This window comes from Festucalex cinctus, chromosome 11 (assembly GCF_051991245.1).
Source record: "Festucalex cinctus isolate MCC-2025b chromosome 11, RoL_Fcin_1.0, whole genome shotgun sequence".
In the NCBI taxonomy this organism is placed as follows: Eukaryota; Metazoa; Chordata; class Actinopteri; order Syngnathiformes; family Syngnathidae; genus Festucalex; species Festucalex cinctus.
Window position 1 is genome coordinate 6,768,057 of NC_135421.1, and position 22,195 is coordinate 6,790,251.

The 22,195-nt window shown below is 39.4% G+C and overlaps 1 protein-coding gene and 1 long non-coding RNA gene across 2 annotated transcripts in view; both read left to right on the forward strand.

Moving 5' to 3' along the window:
• dpp10 (dipeptidyl peptidase like 10) overlaps nt 1-22,195 on the forward strand; it is a 258,273-nt gene that overhangs the window by 33,885 nt on the left and 202,193 nt on the right. The window lies entirely within an intron of this gene.
• On the forward strand, nt 12,297-14,046 carry LOC144030809 (uncharacterized). The gene is made up of 3 exons (XR_013287361.1): nt 12,297-12,349; nt 12,428-12,511; nt 13,244-14,046. It is a non-coding gene; the product is annotated as an uncharacterized LOC144030809 (long non-coding RNA).

Consider the following 22,195-nt stretch of genomic DNA (forward strand, 5'->3'; position numbering starts at 1 on the left):
ATATTGTAACTTTTCGCCAAAGGGCGTGGCCGTTACGGTGCCGCAAAGTCTGATAATTTTTCGTCAGAATAAAAGCTACTTTAACTTGACCCAGATGGTCCAATCTTCTCAAAATTTCACACATTTGATGAGAGTCCAGCCCTTAACACATCTACAAACTTAGATTACATCTTACTTATAGCGCCACCTAGTGGCAATTTTTTTTCTTACGAATTTTCTTCAACGTTCTTCTCCAAACACGTTAACTAGCCCTACCTCATATTTTCTCAGAAGAGGGTTTTGGCCTTCATGATGTCACAACACGAAGTTTGTGAGTTTTCGCGAAACGCTGTGGCCGTGGCTAAGCACTGTTCGCCAAGAAAACAACGCCGATTTTGAGGGTCTAAACATGCACAGAAACTCATGAAACTTGGCACACACATCTGGCCTGGCAAAATGAGTAATATTTTATCATATATTGTGCTATTTTTACAAAAATAACTCAATAGCGCCCCCTAGAAATTTTTAACTAAGCAGCCCCGCTTGTATGTTTAAGCAAGATCTTTGGGAATTTTTAGGTGTATGAGGGAGCCCAAGACCTACAAAAAAGTATCTTGGACCCATGTGCTAAAATGAACAGGAAGCGAGCTACGAATTTTTGAATGTCCCATTTTTTACGATTTTAGCACATTTACAGGGGGCATACTTTTGCCCACTTCTCCTACATGTTTCATCCGACTGACTTCAGACTTGACCTGGACCATGTCAAGACCTGAGCCAACGACAGGGTGAAAAATCTTGACTTTTCGGAATACTATATGATGAGGGCGGAGCATCAAATTTTGTGTTTCGCAATGAAAAAGGATATGCTTAATAACTCCCCGGTACATGCTCCAAAAAATCCCAAACTTGACATGTATGCTTATAGTCAAGGCCTGAAGGTATCTCTATGACAACATTCAGTTATATATGCAGCGCCACCTAGCCCTTGAGCCATGAAAAAAAATACCCCACTTCCGGTATTTTTACAAAAATTGTAAACACGTTTCGCAATGAAAAAGAATATGCTTGATAACTCCCCTGCACATGCTCCAAAAAATCCCAAACTTGACATGTATGTTTATCATCAAGGCCTGAAGGTATCTCTATGACAACATTCAGTTATATATGCAGCACCACCTAGCCCTTGAGGCAGAAAAAAAAATACCCCACTTACGGTATTTTTGCAAAAATTGTAAACTCATTCTCAGTGTGATAACTAAGTCATTTATGAATATTCTTTTACTTTCCACCACGCAAAATGTTCACTGGCATCAGACCTATCCAAACATATGTATTTTTTATTTATTTTTATTTATTTTTGATAGCCTCTATGGAAGTTAAAAGCAGTATCGTGAATGAAGGATATGCTTTATAACTCCCCGGTACATCCTTCAAAAAATCCCAAACTTGTATATTTATAGTCAAGGCCTGAAGGTATCTCTATGATAAAATTCAGTTATAAATACAGCGCCACCTAGTCCTTGAGGCGTAAAAAAACCCAACCCCACTTAAGGTATTTTGTACAAAATTTGTGAACTCATTGTAAGTGTTATAACTAAGTCATTTATGAATATTCTTTTACTTTCCACTACTCAAGATGTTCACTCGTATCAGACCGATCCAAACATATGTACTTTTTTATTTTGTTTTATTTATTTATGATAGCCTCTATGGACAATAAAAGCAACATCGTGCAATGAATATGAGTGATGATGGGTATATATACTTTTGCAAAAAATACCAATCAGGTCAACTCATTCCCTAAAAATAAAAAAGGACGCTGATTTTTGCAGATCATAACAATCACCAAAACCCATTGAGCTTGACACACACATCACACCTGGCAAAAAAAATCCACATGTAAAGGTTTATCATGCCATGTTCAAAGAAATGTTGCACCTAATGTGCCAGTACCCCAATGTGCGAGTACTCCAACGTGCAAGTACCCCAACGTGCAAGAACCCCAACGTGGCCCGGGCTGCGAGGGCCCTTTATAGCTGCTCGCAGCTCTAGTTATTATTATCATTATTAGGGCCCGAGCAGCGACCGCTGCGAGGTCCCTATTGTTTTTCAAGGAATTCTTATTATTAGGGCCCGAGCAGCGACCGCTGCGAGGTCCCTATTGTTCCTGAAGGAATTCTTATTAGGGCCCGAGCAGCGGCGGCGGCGGTGCCGCTGCGAGGCCCTATTGTTTTTGTAGGAATTCTTCTTATTAGGGCCCGAGCAGCGGCGGCGGCGGTGCCGCTGCGAGGCCCTATTGTTTTTGTAGGAATTCTTCTTATTATTATTATTCTTATTATTATTCTTCTCCGCAAACAATCGCATTTTTGAGACACTAAACGTGACCGAAAACTCACCAAACTTTACACGCACGTCAGGCCTGGCGAAAAATTTGATATTTTAAAGTCGCCATACATGATAACAGAAAAATGGCTCCTTAGCGCCCCCTACATAGGTTAAACGGATCCCTGTCCCGCTACGATTGTCCGACGGCTATGAAAATTGTGTGGCACCTGTAGCACATCCCAATGAACAAAAACCTCTTTGAAGTGTGTACCCTAAAATAGACAGAAAGTGAGGTATGAGTATTTAAATGTCCAATTTTTGCCAATTTTTGCACATTTACAGGGGTCATACTTTTGCCCGCTTCTCCTACACGGTTAACCCGATTGACTTCAAACTTGGGATGTACCATCTCAACACCTGGGACAACATCATTGTGAAAAATCTAAAGTTTTTGATATACTATATGACGGCGGCGGCGCATCAAATTTAGAGTTTAAAAATTCTTACTTCACGAAGCATTGCCGGTTGTACGTTTAATCTAGAGCTACGAAAATTGGTACACATATGTAACAGGCTATGACCTACAAAAAACTCTTTTTGAACCATATGCTAAACCTAACAGGAAGTCCACCATTTTGATTTATTTTGGAACGTGTTGCAATTTTTTTGGCCATTTCATTGGGGTCTTATTTTAACGAACTCCTCCTACAGTGTTTATCCGATCATCTTCAAACTTGGTGTGATTCATCTTAAGATGTTGAAGATGAAAAGTTATTGAAAGCTTTGTATTTCGTCGCACGCTGTTGTCATGGAATGCACTGTTTTTAAAGGAAAAAAAATATCCTTAAAGAAGCATTCCCATTTGTACGAAGCAGCTAGAGCTATGAAAATTTGTAGACATATGTAACAGCCCAAGATGTACAAAAAAGTCTCTTGGTGCCCTGTGCTAAACCCAACAGGAAGTCCCCCAGGGGCCGGGCATCACATTTTGAGCTAAAAAACTCCTCTTTTACAAAGCATACCCGGCTGTACGTTTCACATAGAGTTACCAACATTTGTAGAGGTATATAACAGCCCTCGATGTACAAAAAACTCTTTTTGAACCATATGCTAAACCTAACAGGACGTCCGCCATTTTGATTTACTTTGGAATGTGTTGCCATTTTTTTTGGCCATTTCATAGGGGTCATATTTTAACAAACTCCTCCTACAGAGTTTATCCGATCATCTTCAAACTTGGTGTGATTCATCTTAAGATGTTGAAAATGAAAAGTTATTGAAAGTTTTTTATTTCGTCACACGCTGTTGTCGTGGCATGCACTTTTTGCAAAGGAAAAAAATCCTTCTTAATGAAGCATTCCCAGTTGTACGAAGCAGCTAGAGCGACGAAAAATTGTAGACATATGTAACAGCCCAGGATGTACAAAAAAGTCTCTTGGTGCCATGTGCTAAACCCAACAGGAAGTCCCCCAGGGGCCGGGCATCACATTTTGAGCTAAAAAACTCCTCTTTAACGAAGCATTCCCGGTTGTATGTTTCACCTAGCGCTATGATAATTTGCAAGCATACATAAGAGCCCATGATGTACAAAAAAGTCTCTTGGAACCATGTGCTAAACCAAACAGGAAGTCTGCCATTTTGATTTATGATGGGATTTGTTGCCATTTTTTGTGGCCTTTTTCAGGGGTCATATTTTAACGAACCCCTCCTACAATATTTATCCGACTGTCTTCAAACTTGGTGTGTTTCATCTTAAAATGTTTAAGATGCAAAGTAATTGAAAGTTTTTTATTTTGTAACATGCTGTTGCCATAGCAATGCATTGTTTGTCAAGTGCTGCTTTTTTTTTTTTTTATACACATGAAAACTCATGAAACTTTGCAAACACATCAGACTTGTCATGAACATGAATTTTCAGAGATTTATTGTGCAATTTGCAATAAATAGCGCCCTCTAGACATTTTTATGAAGCATTTCCGATTGTATGATTATGCTAGACCTACAAAAAAGTATTATGTAGCCATTTGCCAAACCAAAGAGGAAGTCCGCTATTTTGATTTTATTTTGGGAATTATACATCATTTTTGGCCTTTTTCATTAAACTTTGCACAGACAAGGCATGGAAAAAACTAACATTTTAAATGGTCCTTGTTCCATGTAACAGTACCCCAACGTGCCAGTACCCTGACGTGCAAGTAACCCAACGTTGTGCTCAATAGCGCCCTCTATGCATTTTTATGGAGCATTTCCAATTGTATGATTCAAGCGATACACAACTAAAGATGACTTGACCTAGATTTGTGAAAACTGGGAGGCATACCTATTAGCTTAAGACCTACAAAAAGTATTCTGTAGCCGTATGCTAAACCTAAAAGGAAGTCCGCCATTTTGAATTTATTTTGGGAATTGCGCACCATATTTTGCGTTTTGATTAAACTTTGCACACACAAGGCTTGTCAAAAACATTTTAGATGGTCCTTGTCCTATTTGACAGTACCCCAACGTGCCAGTACCCCGACGTGCAAGTACCCCAACGTGGCCCGGGTTGCGAGGGCCCTTTATAGCTGCTCGCAGCTCTAGTTAGGGCCCGAGCAGCGGCGGCGGCGGTGCCGCTGCGAGGCCCTATTGTTTTTGTAGGAATTCTTCTTATTATTATTCTTATTATTATTATTCTTATTATTATTCTTCTCCGCAAACAATCGCATTTTTGAGACGCTAAACGTGAACGAAAACTCACCAAACTTTACACGCACATCAGGCCTGGCGAAAAATTTGATATTTTAAAGTCGCCATACATGATAACAGAAAAATGGCTCCATAGCGCCACCTACATAGGTTAAACGGATCCCTGTCCCGCTACGATTGTCCTATGGCGACGAAAATTGTGTGGCACCCGTAGCACATCCAGATGAACAAAAACCTCTTTGATGTGTGTACCCTAAAATAGACAGAAAGTGAGGTATGATCATCTGACTGTCCAATTTTGGCCCAGTTTTGCACATTTACAGGGGTCATACTTTTGCCCGCTTCTCCTACACGGTTAACCCGATTAACTTCAAACTTGGGATGGACCATCTCAACACCTGGGACAACATCATTGTAAAAAATCTAAAGTTTTTGATATACTATATGACGTCGGCGACGCATCAAATTTAGAGTTTAAAAATTCTTACTTCATGAAGCATTGCCGGTTGTACGTTTAATCTAGAGCTACGAAAATTTGTACACATATGTAACAGGCTATGACCTACAAAAAACTCTTTTTGAACCATATGCTAAACCTCACAGGAAGTCCGCCATTTTGATTTATTTTGGAACGTGTTGCCATTTTTTTGGCCATTTCATTGGGGTCTTATTTTAACGAACTCCTCCTACAGTGTTTATCCGATCATCTTCAAACTTGGTGTGATTCATCTTAAGATGTTGAAGATGAAAAGTTATTGAAAGCTTTGTATTTCGTCGCACGCTGTTGTCATGGCATGCACTGTTTGCAAAGGAAAAAAAATATCCTTAAAGAAGCATTGCCAGTTGTACGAAGCAGCTAGAGCTACGAAAATTTGTAGACATATGTAACAGCCCAAGATGTACAAAAAAGTCTCTTGGTGCCCTGTGCTAAACCCAACAGGAAGTCCCCCAGGGGCCGGGCATCACATTTTAAGATAAAAAAACTCCTCTTTAACAAAGCATACCCGGCTGTACGTTTCACCTAGAGTTACCAAAATTTGTAGAGGTATATAACAGCCCTCGAGGTACAAAAAACTCTTTTTGAACCATATGCTAAACCTAACAGGATGTCCGCCATTTTTATTTACTTTGGAATGTGTTGCCATTTTTTGGGCCATTTCATAGGGGTCATATTTTAACGAACTCCTCCTACAGAGTTTATCCGATCATCTTCAAACTTGGTGTGACTCATCTTAAGATGTTGAGGATGAAAAGTTATTGAAAGCTCTTTATTTCGTCGCACGCTGTTGTCGTGGCATGCACTTTTTGCAAAGGAAAAAAATCCCTCTTAATGAAGCATTCCCAGTTGTACGAAGTAGCTAGAGCTACAAAAAATTGTAGACATATGTAACAGCCCACAGTGTACAAAAAAGTCTCTTGGTGCCATGTGCTAAACCCAACAGGAAGTCCCCCAGGGGCCGGGCATCACATTTTGAGCTAGAAAACTCCTCTTTAACGAAGCATTCCCGGTTGTACGTTTCACCTAGCGCGATGATAATTTGCAGGCATACATAAGAGCCCACGATGTACAAAAAAGTCTCTTGGAACCATGTGATAAACCAAACAGGAAGTCTGCCATTTTGATTTACGATGGGATTTGTTGCCATTTTTTGTGGCCTTTTTCAGTTGTCATATTTTAACGAACTCCTCGTACAAAGTTCATCCGACCGTCTTCAAACTTGGTGTGTTTCATCTTAAGATGTTTAAGATGCAAAGTTATCAAAAGTTTTTTATTTTGTCGCACGCTGCTGCTATAGCGATGCAGTTTGCCAAGTGAAGTGCTGCTTTGTTTTTTTATCTATACATGTGTGAAAACTTATGAAACTTTGCAAACACATCAGACTTGTCATGAACATGAATTTTTAGAGATTTATTGTGCAATTTGCAATAAATAGCGCCCTCTAGACATTTTTATGAAGTATTTCCGATTGTATGATTCTGCTAGATTTGTGAAAATTAGGACAGACCCCTATCAGCCTAATACCTACAAAAAAGTATTATGTAGCCATTTGCCAAACCAAAGAGGAAGTCCGCTATTTTGATTTTATTTTGGGAATTATACATCATTTTTGGCCTCTTTCATTAAACTTTGCACAGACAAGGCATGGAAAAAACTAACATTTTAAATGGTCCTTGTTCCATGTAACAGTACCCCAACGTGCCAGTACCCTGACGTGCAAGTAACCCAACGTTGTGCTCAATAGCGCCCTCTATGCATTTTTATGGAGCATTTCCAATTGTATGATTCAAGCGATACACAACTAAAGATGACTTGACCTAGATTTGTGAAAACTGGGAGGCATACCTATTAGCTTAAGACCTACAAAAAGTATTCTGTAGCCGTATGCTAAACCTAAAAGGAAGTCCGCCATTTTGAATTTATTTTGGGAATTGCACACCATATTTTGCGTTTTGATTAAACTTTGCACATACAAGGCTTGTCAAAAACATTTTAGATGGTCCTTGTCCTATTTGACAGTACCCCAACGTGCCAGTACCCCGACGTGCAAGTACCCCAACGTGGCCCGGGTTGCGAGGGCCCTTTATAGCTGCTCGCAGCTCTAGTTATTATTCTTATTCTTATTATTCTTCTCCGCAAACAATCGCATTTTTGAGACACTAAACGTGACCGAAAACTCACCAAACTTTACACGCACATCAGGCCTGGCGAAAAATTTGATATTTTAAAGTCGTCATACATGATAACAGAAAAATGGCTCCTTAGCGCCCCCTACATAGGTTAAACGGATCCCTGTCCCGCTACGATTGTCCGACGGCTATGAAAATTGTGTGGCACCTGTAGCACATCCCAATGAACAAAGACCTCTTTGAAGTGTGTACCCTAAAATAGACAGAATGTGAGGTATGAGTATTTAAATGTCCAATTTTTGCCAATTTTTGCACATTTACAGGGGTCATACTTTTGCCCGCTTCTCCTACACGGTTAACCCAATTGACTTCAAACTTGGGATGTACCATCTCAACACCTGGGACAACATCATTGTGAAAAATGAAAAGTTTTTGATATACTATATGACGGCGGCGGCGCATCAAATTTAGAGTTTAAAAATTCTTACTTCACGAAGCATTGCCGGTTGTACGTTTAATCTAGAGCTACGAAAATTGGTACACATATGTAACAGGCTATGACCTACAAAAAACTCTTTTTGAACCATATGCTAAACCTAACAGGAAGTCCACCATTTTGATTTATTTTGGAACGTGTTGCCATTTTTTTGGCCATTTCATTGGGGTCTTATTTTAACGAACTCCTCCTACAGTGTTTATCCGATCATCTTCAAAGTTGGTGTGATTCATCTTAAGATGTTGAAGATGAAAAGTTATTGAAAGCTTTGTATTTCGTCGCACGCTGTTGTCATGGCATGCACTGTTTTTAAAGGAAAAAAAAATATCCTTAAAGAAGCATTCCCATTTGTACGAAGCAGCTAGAGCTACGAAAATTTGTAGACATATGTAACAGCCCAAGATGTACAAAAAAGTCTCTTGGTGCCCTGTGCTAAACCCAACAGGAAGTCCCCCAGGGGCCGGGCATCACATTTTGAGCTAAAAAACTCCTCTTTATCAAAGCATACCCGGCTGTACGTTTCACCTAGAGTTACCAACATTTGTAGAGGTAATAACGGCCCTCGAGGTACAAAAAACTCTTTTTGAACCATATGCTAAACCTAACAGGGCGTCCGCCATTTTGATTTACTTTGGAATGTGTTGCCATTTTTTTTGGCCATTTCATAGGGGTCATATTTTAACAAACTCCTCCTACAGAGTTTATCCGATCATCTTCAAACTTGGTGTGATTCATCTTAAGATGTTGAAAATGAAAAGTTATTGAAAGTTTTTTATTTCATCACACGCTGTTGTCGTGGCATGCACTTTTTGCAAAGGAAAAAAATCCTTCTTAATGAAGCATTCCCAGTTGTACGAAGCAGCTAGAGCGACGAAAAATTGTAGACATATGTAACAGCCCAGGATGTACAAAAAAGTCTCTTGGTGCCATGTGCTAAACCCAACAGGAAGTCCCCCAGGGGCCGGGCATCACATTTTGAGCTAAAAAACTCCTCTTTAACGAAGCATTCCCGGTTGTACGTTTCACCTAGCGCTATGATAATTTGCAGGCATACATAAGAGCCCATGATGTACAAAAAAAAGTCTCTTGGAACCATGTGCTAAACCAAACAGGAAGTCTGCCATTTTGATTTATGATGGGATTTGTTGCCATTTTTTGTGGCCTTTTTCAGGGGTCATATTTTAACGAACCCCTCCTACAAAATTTATCCGACTGTCTTCAAACTTGGTGTGTTTCATCTTAAGATGTTTAAGATGCAAAGTAATCGAAAGTTTTTTATTTTGTAACACGCTGTTGCCATAGCAATGCATTGTTTGTCAAGTGCTGCTTTTTTTTTTTTATACACATGAAAACTCATGAAACTTTGCAAACACATCAGACTTGTCATGAACATGAATTTTCAGAGATTTATTGTGCAATTTGCAATAAATAGCGCCCTCTAGACATTTTTACGAAGCGTTTCCGATTGTATGATTATGCTAGACCTACAAAAAAGTATTATGTAGCCATTTGCCAAACCAAAGAGGAAGACCGCTATTTTGATTTTATTTTGGGAATTATACATCATTTTTGGCCTTTTTCATGAAACTTTGCACAGACAAGGCATGGAAAAAACTAACATTTTAAATGGTCCTTGTTCCATGTAACAGTACCCCAACGTGCCAGTACCCCGACGTGCAAGTAACCCAACGTTGTGCTCAATAGCGCCCTCTATGCATTTTTATGGAGCATTTCCAATTGTATGATTCAAGCGATACACAACTAAAGATGACTTGACCTAGATTTGTGAAAACTGGGAGGCATACCTATTAGCTTAAGACCTACAAAAAGTATTCTGTAGCCGTATGCTAAACCTAAAAGGAAGTCCGCCATTTTGAATTTATTTTGGGAATTGCGCACCATATTTTGCGTTTTGATTAAACTTTGCACACACAAGGCTTGTCAAAAACATTTTAGATGGTCCTTGTCCTATTTGACAGTACCCCAACGTGCCAGTACCCCGACGTGCAAGTACCCCAACGTGGCCCGGGTTGCGAGGGCCCTTTATAGCTGCTCGCAGCTCTAGTTATTAGGGCCCGAGCAGCGGCGGCGGCGGTGCCGCTGCGAGGCCCTATTGTTTTTGTAGGAATTCTTCTTATTATTATTAGGGCCCGAGCAGCGACCGCTGCGAGGTCCCTATTGTTCCTGAAGGAATTCTTATTATTATTCTTCTTCTTCTTCTTTGTTATTATTCTTTTCCGCAAACAACCACATTTTTGAGGCACTAAACATGAACGAAAACTCACCAAACTTTACACGCAGATCGGGTCTGGCGAAAAATTTGATATTTTCAAGTCGCCATACATGATAACAGAAAAATGGCTCTGTAGCGCCACCTACATAGGTTTAACGGATCCCAGTCCCGCTACGATTGTCCTATGGCTACGAAAATTGTGTGGCACCTGTAGCACATCCAGATGAACAAAAACCTCTTTGATATGTGTACCCTAAAATAGACAGGAAGTGAGGTATGAGTATTTGAATGTCCAATTTTGGCCCATTTTTGCACATTTACAGGGGTCATACTTTTGCCCGCTTCTCCTACACGGTTAACCCGATTGACTTCAAACTTGGGCTGTACCATCTCAACACCTGGGACAACATCATGGTAAAAAATCTAAAGTTTTTGACATACTATATGACGGTGGCGGGGCATCAAATTTACAGTTTCAAAATTCTTACTTAACGAAGCATTGCCGGTGGTACGTTTAATCTAGAGCTACGAAAATTGGTACACATATGTAACAGACTATGATCTACAAAAAAGCCTGTTGGTGCCATATGCTAAACCTAACAGGAAGTCCGCCAGAGGCGAGGCATCAAATTTTGTGTTTCAAAATTCTAACTTAATGAAGCATTCCCGGCTGTACATTTCACCTAGAGTTACCAATATTTGAAGACATATGTAACAGCCCTCAAGGTACAAAAAACTCTTTTTGAACCATATGCTAAACCGAACAGGAAGTCCGCCATTTTGATTTACTTTGGAACGTGTTGCCATTTTTTGGGCCATTTCATAGGGGTCTTATTTTAACGAACTCCTCCTACAGAGTTTATCCGATCATCTCCAAACTTGGTGTGATTCATCTTAAGATGTTGAAGATGAAAAGTTATTGAAAGCTTTTTATTTTGTCGCACGCTGTTGCCGTGGCATGCACAGTTTGCAAAGGAAAAAATTACTTCTTAATGAAGCATTCCCAGTTGTACGAAGCAGCTAGAGCTACGAAAATTTGGAGACAAATGTAACAGCCCACGATGTACAAAAAAGTCTCTTGGTGCCATGTGCTAAACCCAACAGGAAGTCCCGTAGGGGCCGGGCATCACATTTTGAGCTAAAAAACTCCTCTTTAACGAAGCATTCCCGGTTGTACGTTTCACCTAGCGCTATGATAATTTAGAGGCATACATAAGAGCCCACGATGTACAAAAAAGTCTCTTGGAACCATGTGCTAAACCAAACAGGAAGTCCGCCATTTTGATTTATGATGGGATTTGTAGACTTTTTTTGTGGCCTTTTTTAGGGGTCATATTTTAACTCCTCCTACAAAATTCATCCGACCGTGTTCAAACTTGGTGTGTTTCATCTTAAGATGTTTAAGATGCAAATTTATCGAAAGTTTTTTATTTTGTCGCACGCTGCTGCTATAGCGATGCATTGGTTGCCAAGTAAAGTGCTGCTTTGTTTTTTTTTATCTCTACATGTGTGAAAACTCGTGAAACTTTGCACACACATCAGACTTGTCATTAACATGAATTTTTAGAGATTTCTTGTGCAATTTGCAATAAATCGCACCCTCTATACATTTTTTATGGAACATTTCCGATTGGATGATTCAAGCGCAAAATAACTAAAGATGACTTGACTTGACCTAGATTTGTGAAAACTCAGAGGCATACCTATTATATTATTATTATTTTTTGTACCTTACAAGATTATCTCTTGTGCCACATTAAACCCCTTTGCAGGCCTGAGCCAAACCACGGTCCATACATTTGATACCACTGCTTTATTTCAATGGTCAAGTACTTCATAACCACACCTACTTATGCTTGTCCTTGCATATATAGTAGACAACAAAGAGCTCTTTCAACAAAAGACATTTCCATCTACAAAGTCATACAAGGTAAGCACTCTATAAATTCTGCAATCACTACACTTCTATTCCTAAATTATCACTTCAAATACCAACAATGGTTAATACAGCTACAAATTTCTTGTATGTTTATGAAGTATGATACTGTATTTATTTCTACTCCTTTGCTTTTCTACAGAACATGAACAAATCAACAAGCAAATTCTCTTTTGATAAAGACCCTCTAATCATCTCCATACGCAAAGATTGCCAACTTTTTTCCGTAAGTATACAATACATAAACTAAACAGGACAACTTTCTCAATCATATACAGTATGCCATACATATATGTATTAAGTTCTCATTTATTAACAGGTTTGTTAAAGGCACCTTTAGTGTGTTTTTCTGTTTGTAATGTTTCTCCACGAGCACGTCTAGCCATTGATATCATGTAGAACACATATGCTAACCTTTTAGAGACAATTGAAGCTTACTTGCACAGTAGCCACTATCTTAACCACTTAATTCACATGTCTACTTGACAACTTATTACATGTAGTGAAATGGTACTTTGTGCGTCTTATGCTTTTTTCTGAACACTGCTTTTCAACTCTTTCCTTAAAACCAATACATGCGGCACTGTTATACTGTATAAATATATATGTCCGTGTGTATATATAACCATTTATGTACCTGTCGTATCCTTACTTTTATTCATCATTTCATCACACAATCCTAAAACATTGCTTTTTGACCCAGAGGATTCAACTATACCATTTTTGCGTGTCTTATTACTTACTAGCTATATTATTTATTAACGGGCAAAAACTATGAATATAAGATCACCGTCAAATATTACGTCTGTAATATCCATATACAGTGCATTACATAATATGCATTTGTATTAAGACACTACCATGCTAAAAATATGCACACGACTGTTCTGTAAACTACACCTAAGACAACCAAACTTCACAGATCTAACATGATTCTTCATTCTTTTTTGTTCTACAGATGTATCAAATGCTGCCACACAGACAGAAGAAGCCACTGAGGACATGCACGAAGACGATGATCACAATATAACAGGACAGGTTAACCCCCCTGAAGTTTTAGCCCGCAGGTCAAAGCGTCCTAGGACTAATTCATCCATGGAGGTTACATTGTCCTAAGACAGACTATGTGCTAACCCAAACTCTTTGACCCCAAGGGATTCATCTGTCCCAGAAAACTTTTACACTAAAGAGTTTATCTGTCCTAGGGCGCTGTTAACCCCAGGTTAAAGTGTTATTTAATCTGTCCTGTTACAACAGCTATACATAAACAGCTGCATTCCTCTCCTGTTCCATCTCTCGCACTTCTTTCATCTCTTTTTCTCCTCTACTTATACCTATGCTTGCTCATGTGCTTTTTTCCCCTTTAGATGATGTCATTGGTTAGCCTGCTTCAAAGCTACATTTTTTCTTGAATAACTGTCACACATTTACTGTTTGCTGGACCCTACAAAACTGTCACAATACTTCACTATGTCATGAATACATATGTGTTGCACAGCGACACCACATTAAGAGTCATCAAAAAGCTTTTTATTTGATCACACACCATCTCTGTGCCATGCAATGTTTTCAAATAAACAGATGCTGGTTTTGAATATCAAACGAGCGACTTTTCATGAAACTTTGCACACACATCAGAAAGTCCACACTTTTGAATTTATTTTGGGAATTGTGCATCATTTTTGGCCTTTTACTGCACCTTTTTACACACAAGGCACGGCAAATGCATTTCTATTTTCCATGGTCCTTGTCTATTTAACAGTACCCCAACGTGCAAGTCCCCCGACTTGCATATACCCCAACGTGGCCCGGGTTGCGAGGGCCCTTTATAGCTGCTCGCAGCTCTAGTTCTTATTATTATTATTCTTATTATTATTCTTCTCCGCAAACAATCGCATTTTTGAGACGCTAAACGTGAACGAAAACTCACCAAACTTTACACGCACATCAGGCCTGGCGAAAAATTTGATATTTTAAAGTCGCCATACATGATAACAGAAAAATGGCTCCATAGCGCCACCTACATAGGTTAAACGGATCCCTGTCCCGCTACGATTGTCCTATGGCGACGAAAATTGTGTGGCACCCGTAGCACATCCAGATGAACAAAAACCTCTTTGATGTGTGTACCCTAAAATAGACAGAAAGTGAGGTATGATCATCTGACTGTCCAATTTTGGCCCAGTTTTGCACATTTACAGGGGTCATACTTTTGCCCGCTTCTCCTACACGGTTAACCCGATTAACTTCAAACTTGGGATGGACCATCTCAACACCTGGGACAACATCATTGTAAAAAATCTAAAGTTTTTGATATACTATATGACGTCGGCGACGCATCAAATTTAGAGTTTAAAAATTCTTACTTCATGAAGCATTGCCGGTTGTACGTTTAATCTAGAGCTACGAAAATTTGTACACATATGTAACAGGCTATGACCTACAAAAAACTCTTTTTGAACCATATGCTAAACCTCACAGGAAGTCCGCCATTTTGATTTATTTTGGAACGTGTTGCCATTTTTTTGGCCATTTCATTGGGGTCTTATTTTAACGAACTCCTCCTACAGTGTTTATCCGATCATCTTCAAACTTGGTGTGATTCATCTTAAGATGTTGAAGATGAAAAGTTATTGAAAGCTTTGTATTTCGTCGCACGCTGTTGTCATGGCATGCACTGTTTGCAAAGGAAAAAAAATATCCTTAAAGAAGCATTGCCAGTTGTACGAAGCAGCTAGAGCTACGAAAATTTGTAGACATATGTAACAGCCCAAGATGTACAAAAAAGTCTCTTGGTGCCCTGTGCTAAACACAACAGGAAGTCCCCCAGGGGCCGGGCATCACATTTTAAGCTAAAAAACTCCTCTTTAACAAAGCATACCCGGCTGTACGTTTCACCTAGAGTTACCAAAATTTGTAGAGGTATATAACAGCCCTCGAGGTACAAAAAACTCTTTTTGAACCATATGCTAAACCTAACAGGATGTCCGCCATTTTTATTTACTTTGGAATGTGTTGCCATTTTTTGGGCCATTTCATAGGGGTCATATTTTAACGAACTCCTCCTACAGAGTTTATCCGATCATCTTCAAACTTGGTGTGACTCATCTTAAGATGTTGAGGATGAAAAGTTATTGAAAGCTCTTTATTTCGTCGCACGCTGTTGTCGTGGCATGCACTTTTTGCAAAGGAAAAAAATCCCTCTTAATGAAGCATTCCCAGTTGTACGAAGTAGCTAGAGCTACAAAAAATTGTAGACATATGTAACAGCCCACAGTGTACAAAAAAGTCTCTTGGTGCCATGTGCTAAACCCAACAGGAAGTCCCCCAGGGGCCGGGCATCACATTTTGAGCTAGAAAACTCCTCTTTAACGAAGCATTCCCGGTTGTACGTTTCACCTAGCGCGATGATAATTTGCAGGCATACATAAGAGCCCACGATGTACAAAAAAGTCTCTTGGAACCATGTGATAAACCAAACAGGAAGTCTGCCATTTTGATTTACGATGGGATTTGTTGCCATTTTTTGTGGCCTTTTTCAGTTGTCATATTTTAACGAACTCCTCGTACAAAGTTCATCCGACCGTCTTCAAACTTGGTGTGTTTCATCTTAAGATGTTTAAGATGCAAAGTTATCAAAAGTTTTTTATTTTGTCGCACGCTGCTGCTATAGCGATGCAGTTTGCCAAGTGAAGTGCTGCTTTGTTTTTTTATCTATACATGTGTGAAAACTTATGAAACTTTGCAAACACATCAGACTTGTCATGAACATGAATTTTTAGAGATTTATTGTGCAATTTGCAATAAATAGCGCCCTCTAGACATTTTTATGAAGTATTTCCGATTGTATGATTCTGCTAGATTTGTGAAAATTAGGACAGACCCCTATCAGCCTAATACCTACAAAAAAGTATTATGTAGCCATTTGCCAAACCAAAGAGGAAGTCCGCTATTTTGATTTTATTTTGGGAATTATACATCATTTTTGGCCTCTTTCATTAAACTTTGCACAGACAAGGCATGGAAAAAACTAACATTTTAAATGGTCCTTGTTCCATGTAACAGTACCCCAACGTGCCAGTACCCTGACGTGCAAGTAACCCAACGTTGTGCTCAATAGCGCCCTCTATGCATTTTTATGGAGCATTTCCAATTGTATGATTCAAGCGATACACAACTAAAGATGACTTGACCTAGATTTGTGAAAACTGGGAGGCATACCTATTAGCTTAAGACCTACAAAAAGTCTTCTGTAGCCGTATGCTAAACCTAAAAGGAAGTCCGCCATTTTGAATTTATTTTGGGAATTGCACACCATCTTTGGCCTTTTGCACTCACAAAGCTTGTCAAAAACATTTTAGATGGTCCGTGTCCGATTTGACAGTACCCCAACGTGCCAGTACCCCGACGTGCAAGTACCCCAACGTGGCCCAGGTTGCGAGGGCCCTTTATAGCTGCTCGCAGCTCTAGTTATTCTTCTTCTTCTTTTTCTTTGTTATTATTCTTTTCCGCAAACAACCACATTTTTGAGGCACTAAACATGAACGAAAACTCACCAAACTTTACACGGAGATCGGGCCTGGCGAAAAATTTGATATTTTAAAGTCGCCATACGTGATAACAGAAAAATGGCTCTGTAGCGCCACCTACATAGGTTTAACGGATCCCTGTCCCGCTACGATTGTCCTATGGCTACGAAAATTGTGTGGCACCTGTAGCACATCCAGATGAACAAAAACCTCTTTGATATGTGTACCCTAAAATAGACAGGAAGTGAGGTATGAGTATTTGAATGTCCAATTTTGGCCCATTTTTGCACATTTACAGGGGTCATACTTTTGCCCGCTTCTCCTACACGGTTAACCCGATTGACTTCAAACTTGGGCTGTACCATCTCAAGACCTGGGACAACATCATGGTAAAAAATCTAAAGTTTTTGACATACTATATGACGGTGGCGGGGCATCAAATTTACAGTTTCAAAATTCTTACTTAACAAAGCATTGCCGTGGTACGTTTAATTGAGAGCCACGAAAATTGGTACACATATGTAACAGACTATGATCTACAAAAAACTCTTTTTGAACCATATGCTAAACCTAACAGGAAGTCCGCCAGAGGCGAGGCATCAAATTTTGTGTTTCAAAATTCTTATTTAATGAAGCATTCCCGGCTGTACATTTCACCTAGAGTTACCAACATTTGAAGACATATGTAACAGCCCTCAAGGTACAAAAAACTCTTTTTGAACCATATGCTAAACTGAACAGGAAGTCCGCCATTTTGATTTACTTTGGAACGTGTTGCCATTTTTTGGGCCATTTCATAGGGGTCTTATTTTAACGAACTCCTCCTACAGAGTTTATCCGATCATCTCCAAACTTGGTGTGATTCATCTTAAAATGTTGAAGATGAAAAGTTATTGAAAGCTTTTTATTTCGTCGCACGCTGTTGCCGTGGCATGCACAGTTTGCAAAGGAAAAAATTCCCTCTTAATGAAGCATTCACAGTTGTACGAAGCAGCGAGAGCTACGAAAATTTGGAGACAAATTTAACAGCCCACAATGTACAAAAAAGTCTCTTGGTGCCATGTGCTAAACCCAACAGGAAGTCCCGTAAGGGCCGGTCATCACATTTTGAGGTAAAAAACTCCTCTTTAACGAAGCATTCCCGGTTGTACGTTTCACCTAGCGCTATGATAATTTAGAGGCATACATAAGAGCCCACGATGTACAAAATAGTCTCTTGGAACCATCTTCCAAAACAAACAGGAAGTCCGCCATTTTGATTTACGTTGGGATTTGTAGCCATTTTTTGTGGCCTTTTTTAGGGGTCATATTTTAACGAACTCCTCCTACAAAATTTATCCGACTGTCTTCAAACTTGGTGTGCTTCATCTTAAGATGTTTAAGATACAAAGTTATCGAAAGTTATTTATTTTGTCCCACGCCGTTTCATGGCGATGCATTGTTTGCCAAGTAAAATGCTGCTTTTTTTTTTTTTGGTCTAAACATGTGCAAAAACTCATGAAACTTTACACACACATCAGGCTTGTCATAAGCATGAATATTTTAGAGATTTCTTATTAAATTTGCAATAAATGCGTCAATAGCGCCCTCTAGACATTTTTATGAAGTCTTTTCCGATTATATGATTCAGCTAGATGTGTGAATATTGGCAGGCATGCCTAATATATTCAAAAAGTATTCTATATAGCCATGTGCCAATCCATTTTGATTTTATTTTGTTAATTGTGCATCATTTTTGGCCTTTCCATGAAACTTTACAAACACAAAGCATGGCAAAAACGTTTAAAATTTAGATGGTTTCCTATTTGACAGTACCCCAACATGCCAGTACCCCGACGTGCAAATACCCCAACGTGGCCCGGGTTGCGAGGGCCCTTTATAGCTGCTCGCAGCTCTAGTTAGGGCCCGAGCAGCGGCGGCGGCGGTGCCGCTGCGAGGCCCTATTGTTTTTGTAGGAATTCTTCTTATTATTATTATTCTTATTATTATTCTTCTCCGCAAACAATCGCATTTTTGAGACGCTAAACGTGAACGAAAACTCACCAAACTTTACACGCACATCAGGCCTGGCGAAAAATTTGATATTTTAAAGTCGCCATACATGATAACAGAAAAATGGCTCCATAGCGCCACCTACATAGGTTAAACGGATCCCTGTCCCGCTACGATTGTCCTATGGCGACGAAAATTGTGTGGCAACCGTAGCACATCCAGATGAACAAAAACCTCTTTGATGTGTGTACCCTAAAATAGACAGAAAGTGAGGTATGATCATCTGACTGTCCAATTTTGGCCCAGTTTTGCACATTTACAGGGGTCATACTTTTGCCCGCTTCTCCTACACGGTTAACCCGATTAACTTCAAACTTGGGATGGACCATCTCAACACCTGGGACAACATCATTGTAAAAAATCTAAAGTTTTTGATATACTATATGACGTCGGCGACGCATCAAATTTAGAGTTTAAAAATTCTTACTTCATGAAGCATTGCCGGTTGTACGTTTAATCTAGAGCTACGAAAATTTGTACACATATGTAACAGGCTATGACCTACAAAAAACTCTTTTTGAACCATATGCTAAACCTCACAGGAAGTCCGCCATTTTGATTTATTTTGGAACGTGTTGCCATTTTTTTTGGCCATTTCATTGGGGTCTTATTTTAACGAACTCCTCCTACAGTGTTTATCCGATCATCTTCAAACTTGGTGTGATTCATCTTAAGATGTTGAAGATGAAAAGTTATTGAAAGCTTTGTATTTCGTCGCACGCTGTTGTCATGGCATGCACTGTTTGCAAAGGAAAAAAAATATCCTTAAAGAAGCATTGCCAGTTGTACGAAGCAGCTAGAGCTACGAAAATTTGTAGACATATGTAACAGCCCAAGATGTACAAAAAAGTCTCTTGGTGCCCTGTGCTAAACCCAACAGGAAGTCCCCCAGGGGCCGGGCATCACATTTTAAGCTAAAAAACTCCTCTTTAACAAAGCATACCCGGCTGTACGTTTCACCTAGAGTTACCAAAATTTGTAGAGGTATATAACAGCCCTCGAGGTACAAAAAACTCTTTTTGAACCATATGCTAAACCTAACAGGATGTCCGCCATTTTTATTTACTTTGGACTGTGTTGCCATTTTTTGGGCCATTTCATAGGGGTCATATTTTAACGAACTCCTCCTACAGAGTTTATCCGATCATCTTCAAACTTGGTGTGACTCATCTTAAGATGTTGAGGATGAAAAGTTATTGAAAGCTCTTTATTTCGTCGCACGCTGTTGTCGTGGCATGCACTTTTTGCAAAGGAAAAAAATCCCTCTTAATGAAGCATTCCCAGTTGTACGAAGTAGCTAGAGCTACAAAAAATTGTAGACATATGTAACAGCCCACAGTGTACAAAAAAGTCTCTTGGTGCCATGTGCTAAACCCAACAGGAAGTCCCCCAGGGGCCGGGCATCACATTTTGAGCTAGAAAACTCCTCTTTAACGAAGCATTCCCGGTTGTACGTTTCACCTAGCGCGATGATAATTTGCAGGCATACATAAGAGCCCACGATGTACAAAAAAGTCTCTTGGAACCATGTGATAAACCAAACAGGAAGTCTGCCATTTTGATTTACGATGGGATTTGTTGCCATTTTTTGTGGCCTTTTTCAGTTGTCATATTTTAACGAACTCCTCGTACAAAGTTCATCCGACCGTCTTCAAACTTGGTGTGTTTCATCTTAAGATGTTTAAGATGCAAAGTTATCAAAAGTTTTTTATTTTGTCGCACGCTGCTGCTATAGCGATGCAGTTTGCCAAGTGAAGTGCTGCTTTGTTTTTTTATCTATACATGTGTGAAAACTTATGAAACTTTGCAAACACATCAGACTTGTCATGAACAAGAATTTTTACAGATTTATTGTGCAATTTGCAATAAATAGCGCCCTCTAGACATTTTTATGAAGTATTTCCGATTGTATGATTCTGCTAGATTTGTGAAAATTAGGACAGACCCCTATCAGCCTAATACCTACAAAAAAGTATTATGTAGCCATTTGCCAAACCAAAGAGGAAGTCCGCTATTTTGATTTTATTTTGGGAATTATACATCATTTTTGGCCTCTTTCATTAAACTTTGCACAGACAAGGCATGGAAAAAACTAACATTTTAAATGGTCCTTGTTCCATGTAACAGTACCCCAATGTGCCAGTACCCTGACGTGCAAGTAACCCAACGTTGTGCTCAATAGCGCCCTCTATGCATTTTTATGGAGCATTTCCAATTGTATGATTCAAGCGATACACAACTAAAGATGACTTGACCTAGATTTGTGAAAACTGGGAGGCATACCTATTAGCTTAAGACCTACAAAAAGTATTCTGTAGCCGTATGCTAAACCTAAAAGGAAGTCCGCCATTTTGAATTTATTTTGGGAATTGCACACCATATTTTGCGTTTTGATTAAACTTTGCACATACAAGGCTTGTCAAAAACATTTTAGATGGTCCTTGTCCTATTTGACAGTACCCCAACGTGCCAGTACCCCGACGTGCAAGTACCCCAACGTGGTCCGGGTTGCGAGGGCCCTTTATAGCTGCTCGCAGCTCTAGTTATTTTTTGTTATTATTCTTTTCCGCAAACAATCACATTTTTGAGACACTAAACGTGAACGAAAACTCACCAAACTTTACACACACGTCAGGCCTGGCGAAAAATTTGATATTTTAAAGTCGCCATAGGTGATAACAGAAAAATGGCTCCATAGCGCCACCTACATAGGTTAAACAGATCCCTGGCCCGCTACGATTGTCCGACGGCTATGAAAATTGTGTGGCACCTGTAGCACATCCAGATGAACAAAAACCTCTTTGATGTGTGTACCCTAAAATAGACAGGAAGTGAGATATGAGTATTTAAATGTCCAATTTTGGCCAATTTTTGCACATTTACAGGGGTCATACTTTTGCCTGCTTCTCCTACACGGTTAATCCAATTGACTTCAAACTTGGGAGGTACCATCTCAAGACCAGGGACAACACCATGGTAAAAAATCTAAAGTTTTCGACATACTATATGACGGCGGTGGGGCATCAAATTTAGAGTTTCAAAACTCTTACTAAACGTAGTATTGCCGGTTGTATGTTTAACCTAGAGCTATGAAAATTGGTACACATATGTAACAGACTATGACCTACACAAAAGTCTGTTGGTGCCATATGCTAAACCCAACAGGAAGTCCGCCAGAGGCGGGGCATCAAATTTTGAGTTTCAAAATTCTTACTTAATGAAGCATTCCCGGCTGTACGTTTCACCTAGAGTTACCAAAATTTAAAGACATATGTAACAGCCCTCAAGGTACAAAAAACTCTTTTTGAACCATATGCTAAACCTAACAG